Here is an 8,775-nt window from a genome sequence, read left to right as displayed (position 1 = left end):
AGAACATGTCCTACCAACCGATCTCTTCTTCCTGTCAGGTTGTGCCACAAACTTCTCTTCTCCCCAATCCTGTTCAATACCTCCTCATTAGTTATGTGATCTACCCATCTAATCTTCAGCATTCTCTGTAGCACCACATTTCAAAAGCTTCTATTCTCTTCTTGTCCAAACTATTTATCGTCCATGTTTCACTTCCATACATGGCTACACTCCATACAAATACTTTCAGAAACAACTTCCTGACACTTAAATCTATACTCGATATTAACAAATTTCTCTTCTTCAGAAGCGCTTTCCTTGCCATTGTCAGTCTATATTTTATATCCTCTCTACTTCGACCATCATCAGTTATTTTGCTCCCCAAATAGCAAAACTCATCCACTACTTTAAGTGTCTCATTTCCTAATCTAATTCCCTCAGCATCACCCGACTTAATTCAACTACATTCCATTATCCTCGTTTTGCCTTTGTTGATGTTCATCTTATATCCTTCTTTCAAGACACTGTCCATTCCGTATAACTGCTCTTCCAGGTCCTTTGCTGTCTCTGACATAGTTACTATGTTATTGGTGAACCTCAAAGTTTTTATTTCTTATCCATGGATTTTAATACCTACTCCAATTTTTTCTTTCGTTTCCTTCACCGCTTGCTCAATATACAGATTGAATAACATCGGGGATAGGCTACAACCCTGTCTCACTCCCTTCCCAACCACTGCTTCCCTTTCATGCCCCTCGACTCTTATAACTGCCATCTGGTTTCTGTACAAATTGTAAATAGCCTTTCGCTTCCTGTATTTTACCCCTGCCACCTTCAGAATTTGAAAGAGAGTATTCCAGTCAACATTGTCAAAAGCTTTCTCTAAGTCTACAAATGCTAGAAACGTAGGTTTGCCTTACCTTTATCTAACTTCTAAGATTAGTCGTAGGATCAGTATTGCCTCACGTGTTCCAATATTTCTACGGAATGCAAACTCATCTTCCCCGAGGTCGGCTTCTACTAGTTTTTCCATTCGTCTGTAAAGAATTCGCGTTAGAATTTTGCAGCCGTGACTTATTAAACGGTAATTTTCGCATCTGTCAACACCTGCTTTCTTTGGGATTGGAATTACTATATTCTTCTTGACGTCTGAGGGTATTTCGCCTGTCTCATGCATCTTGCTCACCAGATCGTAGAGTTTTGTCAGGACTGGCTCTCCCAAGGCTGTCAGTAGTTCTATTGGAATGTTGTATACTCCCGGGGCCTTGTTTCGACTCAGGTCTTTCAGTGCTCTGTCAAACTCTTCAAGCAGTATCATATATCCCATTTCATCTTCATCTACATACCCTTCCATTTACATAATATTGTCCTCAAGTACATCGCCCTTGTATAAACCCTCTATATACTCCTTCCACCTTTCTGCCTTCCCCTCTTTGCTTAGAACCGGGTTTCCATCTGAGATCTTGATATTCATACAAGTGGTTCACTTTTCTGCAAAGGTCTCTTTAATTTTCCTGTAGGCAGTATCTATCTTACCCCTAGTGAGATAAGCCTCTACATCCTTACATTTGTCCTCTAGCCATCCCTGCTTAGCCATTTTGCACTTCCTGTCGATCTCATTTTTGAGATCTTTGTATTCCTTTTCACCTGCTTCATTTACTGCATTTTTATATTTTCTCCTTTCATCAATTAAACTCAATATTTCTTCTGTTACCCAAGGATTTCTAGTAGCTCTCGTCTTTTTACCTACTTGATCCTCTGCTGCCTTCACTATTTCATCCATCAAAGCTACCCATTCTTCTTCTACTGTATTTCTTTCCCCCATTCGTGTCAATTGTTCCCTTATGCTCTCCCTGAAACTCTGTACAACCTCTGGTTTAGTCAGTTTATCCAGATCCCATCTCCTTAAATTCCCACCTTTTTGCAGTTTCTTCAGTTTTAATCTACAGTTCATAACCAATAGATTGTGGTCAGAGTCCACATCTGCCCCTGGAAATGTCTTACAATTTAAAACCTGGTTTCTAACTCTCTGTCTTACCATTATATAATCTATCTGAAACCTAAGACCCCAAAATTCTGACAATGAGTACAACCTTGAAGTTCTGTGACCTGAATATCGAAGGAACCTCTAAAACCAAATATGAATATCTCTCACGTCTATATTGTGAGAACAATGTGGACATAATTACTCTACACGAAATACAGACAAAAGACGACAATGATCTCCAAAGCAGAGGAGAGATCTCAGGATATAGGCTGGTCGAACACCACATATACGGAATAGCAACATAGATTAGGATGGACATAGCTGATTACAGAGTGGTTTTCAAGGACTGTACAGACATTTTACCTTGGCAGTGGTGACATGCAGGACTACTATTATCAACATCTACAAACCTCCGATAATGGTCTGGCTCACACCCCCATTCAAACTTTTTACTGAACCTGCCATTAATGTTGAAGATTTTAACAGCCACCACCATGCTTGGGGATATAAGGGTAATGATATAAATGGCAACATCTTACATAATTGGCTGCCCTTGAATAACCTGTATTTGGTTTTTAGTGTAAAGGACAAAGGAACGTTCCTCTCGGTAAGATGACAGAAGGGCACATCACCAGACCTATGCTTTATCACCGCCGTCAGGATAATGGAAATGAACTAGCAAATATGAAAATTACCGACTCTTTTCCACACAACCAAGACAGGCCCATTCTTATCGATTATGATATCCAGATAATGTTAGTAAATTCAGCTGCTAAATCTCAATGGAATTTTGAAAAAGAGAATTGGCAACAATACGCTCACAAACTCGACGAGATTGTTGATTTTATTCCTTTGCAGATTAAGAACTATGACAGATTTACTAAAGCTGTTAAAGAGGTAGCAAAAAGAAAGATACCCAGAGGACACAGGAAACAATACAGCCCAGGATGGTTCTATGAATGTGATGAGCTGTATGCGGAATATCAACTTACACATTCAAATAAAATAGCAGACTAACTTCCTCAAGCTCTGAATAACCACATATGAAGGAAATGGCAAGAAACTACAGAGCGCCTCGTCTTCATCCATTCGAGTCGTAAAACGTGGCAACTAATGAAGAAATTGGATACAGATTCTAAGCCTGAGAGATGCCAACACAACATCACACCAAACGAAGTCGCGACACACTTACTGCAAAACTCCAAAACAGCTACGCACAAGTACTGCACTAGCTCTCAGCTGGTACCCCATCCAGAGCTCTCACGCTATTTACAACCGCTGAGCTGGAGGAAGCTTTGGCAAGTGTGTGTACGAACAAAGCGGCTGGTTTCGATAAAATTATCCAGAGTTTCTGAAAGACGTGGGCCAGAAGGCTAAGCAATGGCTGTTACAGCTATATGGTACTGATCACAGGAAAATTACCAACAAATTTTAGGTCTGCAAAGGTAATAGCTGTCAAAACATCTGGTAAAGATGCCAGCGAAGCTGCACATTGCAGACGTGTTACGGCGTAAAGGCAAACGCCGGAACGACAGTCAGGAACGATAGAGAAGAGACGGCTGTGAGAACCCAGTTCATTAGTAGCTTCAAGACTAGTGTCTTGTATAGCAGCGACTTAGGATTGTTTATACTAAAGAAGATTGCTTATTTTGTCTGTCGCCCTTTGCTTGCGACACTTCTGTGTAATAGTCAAAGTTAAGAATTATGTCTTTTTATTTTGTAATAAAACTCATTAATACGATTTTCTTGAATGTTTGTGTAGCGTATCGAGTACGCAGGTTTCCTAGACACCCCATATTTGACGACGAGCATGGAGACTTAAAAAGACGCATATCACCACTTAGTGTAGTTTGCAGACAGCCAGAATGAATGTTGCTAAATCGGATTCAACCACTGAATGACAAAGTAGCTCCACTGCATCAAGCCGGTTTTCGAAAGAATAACAATTGCTCTGATCAGGTATTAGCACTAACATCATTCTTCGATGCAGGGTACCAATGCAAATTAAAGGCTGCAGTAGCAATTGTTGATCTTACGGTCGCATTTGACACCATATGGCACCACTGTCTGCTACTTAAATTTGCAGAAGTCATTCCATGTGGGAAGTTGATTAATTTAATGTGCGTCATGCTCAGCAACAGTCTATTTCAAGTATACCTTGGAGACAAAGGGAACAGATGGAGGAGGCTGAAGTATGGGCTGCCGCAGGGCTCTGTGTTACCACCAACCCTTTTTAATCTTTATACCAGCGATGTGCTCAATACTAGCGCTAAAAAGATACAGTTTGCTGACGACCTAGCATTAGTTAATCAAAAAAGGAAGCTGGAAGAGTGTGAAGGATCTTTGACCGCAGATTTACACATAATGGGCGACTACGTATTTGAAGAACTGGAGATTGAAGCCAAATCTATCTAAAACGGAGGTAAATGTGTACCATCTTAATAACCGTGAGGCAAGTCGCAAATTAAATGTGGTCTTCCAAAATGTCCCGCTGAAACATAATTCATACCAAAAATACTTGGGGCTCACTTTAGACTGGGCTCTTACCTCTATGAACCATTTACAAAAGGTAGCAAAAAAAAGTAAACACCAGAAATGATATTGTCATGAAACTGATGGGGTCAGGATGGGATGCAAATGCAGATGCTCTTCGTACTGCTATATCGGCATTAGTTTGCTCCACAGCAGAATATTGCACTCTAGTATGAAAAAATAGTGCATATGTGCGCATACTTGACGTCAAATTGTATCGAGCAATGTAAATAATAAGTGCCACTACTAAATCTACACCTTTTTCGTGGCTTCCTGTATTACAGAATACAGCTGCCAGCAGACTCAAATCTAGAAAACCACCCAGGCCAAGGCGACATGCGCCTCTTGTATATGATGTTTGACAAGAATGGATAGAGGTTGGTAGAAGTTTCCTCCGACAAATTCTCATCTTATAACTGGACCTAACGAATGTGCGAATGGGTTTGGTCTTCCCAGAAAACTATGGACGCTCCTGAAACGACTTCATACGGGTCATGGGAGAAGTGGTGCCCCGATTTCCCGGTCTGGCGAGGCGTGACGTCATTGGGCAGCCACTGTGCTGAGTGCTGAGTAATTCGTGACCTGTGGCATATTCCGGTACCAAGTGGAACCTTTAGTGATCATGCCAGTTGCTCACAGTATTTTCCGAGTGAAGTGAGCAAAACACCTCTTATTGTACTGTTGCTAAGTACAGCAACTCTGGGCGTAAGACCGAGGGCGTTCTTCCCCATCAGTTTCCGAAAGACTTAGAACTGCTACGGGAATGGTTGTCTCGTAAATGAGAGGACAAGATCAATATTAAAAATTGATCGAAAATTACAAACTGGACATGCAAAATGAATTGTCGGGTTTACCTGCAAGAAAGTTGATGAAGTCAGATGCAGTTCCATCCAGCAAAATACGTAACTGGCACGGAAATAAACTTACTGCTGCTAGTTCTGACAAATCAGAAGACAACGTAATAGAAAGAGGACATCAGAACAGTGCGGAAGAGGGCTCCCAAGCTACTGAAAGTTTTGTCTCCCACGAAAACAAAACTGGATATGTCAGTTAACACAGAAATGGTTCAAATGGCTCTGAGCACTATGGGACTTAACATCTGTGGTCATCAGTCCCCTAGAACTTAGAACTACTTAAACCTAACTAACCTAAGGACATCACACACATCCATGCCCGAGGCAGAATTCGAACCTGCGACCGTAGCAGTCGCGCGGTTCCGGACTGAGCGCCTAGAACCGCCAGACCACCGCGGCCGGCAGTTAACAGAGAAATTCCTTCTGATCCTGTCTTTAAAATCAAAGAGCAAGAAATTGAAGGCTTTAATAAGGAACTGTCGTGAAGAGCAGAAACGCTTTACTGCAGAAAAAAACTCCAGCTATGATGAAAGCTAAGAAACAGTATATACCTCTCAAACATCTGTTTCGGCTAATAAGAAATCGGGAAGAGTAAGTAAGGAGGATAGAACTATACTGTATCAGTGTTTCGCCCAAGTAGGAGGACATTGCAGATTCTGATAGCATTATCTTCAAAAGCATATGCTTATCTAAGAAGAATGAACTACCCTTTGCCCTGCCGATCAACGCTCCAGAAATGGACAAATCATTTTAAGTGTTAATTAGGAATTTTAAAGGAGGTACTAAATTTTACTGAGGCTAAGTCAGCAATGTTAACGCCATTTGAAGCCATGGCTGTCCTAAGCTTTGATGAAATGAACTTTTGACAGTAGTGCTGCTACGATACAACTGCCGATATCGTACTTGGACCGTACAAGAACGTCCAAGTTGCCATGATAAGGAGTTTATTTCCAAAGTGGAAGCAGCCAATGTATTACGATTTTATGTGAAAATGACAAGCATTTTTGCAAATAATCATTACAGAACTTGAAGCATTTGGTATTCGTTTTGTAGAGGTTGTACGAATTTGTAAGATGGTAGCGAAAAATTCAACAGCGAGGAAACAACCTGTTGTACCTACAACTTCAGACATATTTTTCGAACCCTGTGGGTAATACAAGGAAAATATGGGCTTAGACGAAGTACTGTATGTAATAAAATTATAAAGAAATCACTTTGTTGACGACGGAATCACCTAGTTCCACGGTACCGTATTTGCTTGGAGATTGCGATCGTAGTGATTCAGCGAGTTCCAATGAAGACGCTACTCACGGTGCCTTAAAATACTTAACAGGATACATCGCATTCGAGTGCAAAATTGTCGACAGTTTCTTAGTAACTGCAACAGCAAAATGCCATGTCGAGGAAAAATTAACAGCTAAAAAAGAAAAGTGGGCTTGCTTCTCCATCACCCGAGTGGTTTGCTGCAATATCAGATTTCAAAACTGTTTTTGCGTCGTTTTAGGGAGCAAACGTTTCACGTTGCAAAAGCGACATGCAATCACTAGAGCAGCACTAGTACAATCAGGATTTCCCGCAAACGAAAAGAAAATCATTAATTTATACGTGAGAACGTGAACTTTCATCTGTATTAGATTTTGGAATAAAAGAGGCAAATGGTATACAATTTTCTGGGTCAACATCATCAGGTAACTTTCACCATCTCTATCATAATATTCTATAAATATATCTGAATTAAAGTTGCAGGTAAAACTGTAAAATATTCAGCGTAGTCACATTCTGAAGCCGTAAGTATCAATGATAATTATTTACAGCTAGCTTTGGAAATTAACAAGTGTTGTCATCAGTACTTTTACCGCTTAATATTTCCTTTCGAATATTTCAGAAACTAATTCTTTCGAATCATCTGGAACCCCATCAACAAGATTTCAAAAATGGATTGAAACGAGACGGAAAAAATGAAAATGTAAATGAGTGTACGGCATTGTGGGCCAGGAGTCCCCAATTCGGGGAAGTTCCGTCGCCGAGGGCAAATTCTCATAGCATTTGACGCCACATTGGGCGACTTGCGCGTCGGAGATGGGGATGAAATGATGATGAGAACACAACACCCAGTCCCTGAGCGGAGAAAATCACCTGTCGCCACGGGGAATCGACCCCGGGCTCCTTGGCGTGGCATTCCTTAGCGCTGACCACTCAGCTAACGGGGGCGAACAGACGGAAAAAATTGTTTTACAGTGTGAGATTCCCATTAGCGAGAGCGTGACTGTACCAGCGCTCCAAGTGGCATAACACGTCGCTCACCAATCAGAGTGTACTCGCCGGAATGGCCTACATTACTAGTCCATGTACCTTGATATGGGGGTTCAAAGATGGCCTGGCTTGTGGCTGCGGTAATCCTGTGCAAACGATGCAGCACCTGATTGAAGAGTATACGCTACGAAAATTTCACTGTGAACTCAGCGAACTGCGCTTGGTGACACAAAAAGCTATACCACGGTTGACGGACCTAGATATTCGATTATAATATTTTCTCTGGATTGTTTGTTTGCTTGTTTATATCATGTATATTTTTGTATATATTTAATCTTTTATGTATTAAGTCCTTAAATAAGACTGAAGAATGACCGCGTAAGTCACACGAATAAATAAATAAACCAAATCTTGTCTGCTACGGAGGCAGGTTCGAGTCCACCCTGAACCACTGCGCCTGTTCGCTCAGCAACATGCAGAAACTGACAGTGCCGTGCGGTGAGTTGCGCGGGCAGCTGGTGTAACTGCAGCCGCTGCCAAGGCCGACCCCGGAGGCGTGACCCAGATAAAGGTTTGCGCCTACTAGGCCACGGCGGACGTGGCCCAGTACCAAAGCCGCGGTGACCCACACTGTCTGAGGTACAAGTCGCTTCCTTCCAGTTAGCGCAGTGGTTTCCAACATTTCTGAGATCATTCCCCCTGAGTGCAACCACATATTATCTACAAAATCAGAATTATACTAATACCTTCAGCTGCTGAAGGGCTTTGATATATATCAACGGGGACAGGTGAAAATGTGTGCCCCGACCGGGGCTCGAACCCGGGATCTCCTGCTTACATGGCAGACGCTCTATCCATCTGAGCCACCGAGGTCACAGAGGACAGTGCGACTGCAGGGACTATCTCGCGCACGCCTCCAGCGAGACCGACATTGTCACCTTGTATGTCCACACACTACTTTCGTAGTGTCCCACCCCAACACTCTCATTACTCGTGGAAGACATTCTTACCAAGCCCCAGTGTAGTGTAGGTGAGAATGAGGGTCTCGCTGGAGGCGTGCGCGAGATAGTCCCTGCACTCGCACTGTCCTCTGTGACCTCGGTGGCTGAAATGGATAGAGCATCTGCCATGTAAGCAGGAGATCCCGGGTTCGAGTCCCGGTCGGGGTAC

General features: G+C 42.3%; 1 non-coding gene across 1 annotated transcript; it reads right to left on the bottom strand.

Annotated features, from left to right (window-relative positions):
- Window positions 1–8,404: 8,404 nt before the first annotated feature.
- Window positions 8,405–8,478, bottom strand: Trnat-ugu (transfer RNA threonine (anticodon UGU)). Its single transcript has one exon. It is a non-coding gene; the product is annotated as a tRNA-Thr (tRNA).
- Between the last annotated feature and the right edge of the window lie 297 nt (window positions 8,479–8,775).

Source organism: Schistocerca nitens, chromosome 8 (genome assembly GCF_023898315.1).
Source record: "Schistocerca nitens isolate TAMUIC-IGC-003100 chromosome 8, iqSchNite1.1, whole genome shotgun sequence".
Classification (NCBI taxonomy): Eukaryota; Metazoa; Arthropoda; class Insecta; order Orthoptera; family Acrididae; genus Schistocerca; species Schistocerca nitens.
The sequence above is the reverse complement of the archived record's forward strand: the minus strand, read 5'-3'. Positions and strand labels throughout refer to the sequence as shown.